This window comes from Carlito syrichta, unplaced genomic scaffold (assembly GCF_000164805.1).
Source record: "Carlito syrichta isolate Samal-C Ts95f unplaced genomic scaffold, Tarsius_syrichta-2.0.1 Scaffold108005, whole genome shotgun sequence".
Lineage (NCBI taxonomy): Eukaryota > Metazoa > Chordata > Mammalia > Primates > Tarsiidae > Carlito > Carlito syrichta.
In genome coordinates this window covers 20,155-20,856 of record NW_007052101.1, presented here as the reverse complement: position 1 = coordinate 20,856, position 702 = coordinate 20,155, and positions in this window count along the sequence as shown.

Below are 702 nucleotides of genomic sequence, written 5' to 3'. Positions count from 1 at the left end.
CACTCACCTCAGCCTCCCAAGGCGCGGGATTACAGGCTGAGCCACCAAGCCCGGCTAACATTTTCTCTATTAAATCAAGGTTAGCCAGGCATGGTGGGTCACACCTGTAATCCAAGCACTTTGGGAGGTGGAGGTAAGAGGACTGCCTGATCCCAGGGGTTTGAGACCAGTCAGGGAAACTTGGTGAGGACTTGTCTCTACAATAAATCAAAAAATTAGCTGGGCATGGTGATGCATTCCTGTAGTCCCAGCTACTTGGAAGGCTGAGCAGATCAAGACTGTGGTGGCCGTGAGCATGCCACTGCACTCCAGCCTAGGCAACAGAGTGAGATTTCTACTCAATCAATCAATCAAGACTAGCGGTATCTGTTTCTTCTGCTGGAATATGCAATTTCCTGAGGGTAAAGTCTATGTTTTGAACACTGCGAGCCCAGAGCATCGACCATGCTGTCCAGGACAGAAAAGGTACTCCATCATGTAAGCTATATTGAACTAAAGATCAGAATGGGTGTGTAGAAAAAATGGAAAACATAAAACCTGTTCATCAATACAGCTGCTCTGCAGGAGAGAATACAATGAGCAGAGCAGCAGTACAAACCATGCAGGCTCACAGCACAGGGAGAGCATCTGCTATCAATTAAAAAGCACAGGCTAGCCGGGCTCGGTGGCTCAGCCTGTAATCCCGCGCCTTTGGGAGGCTGA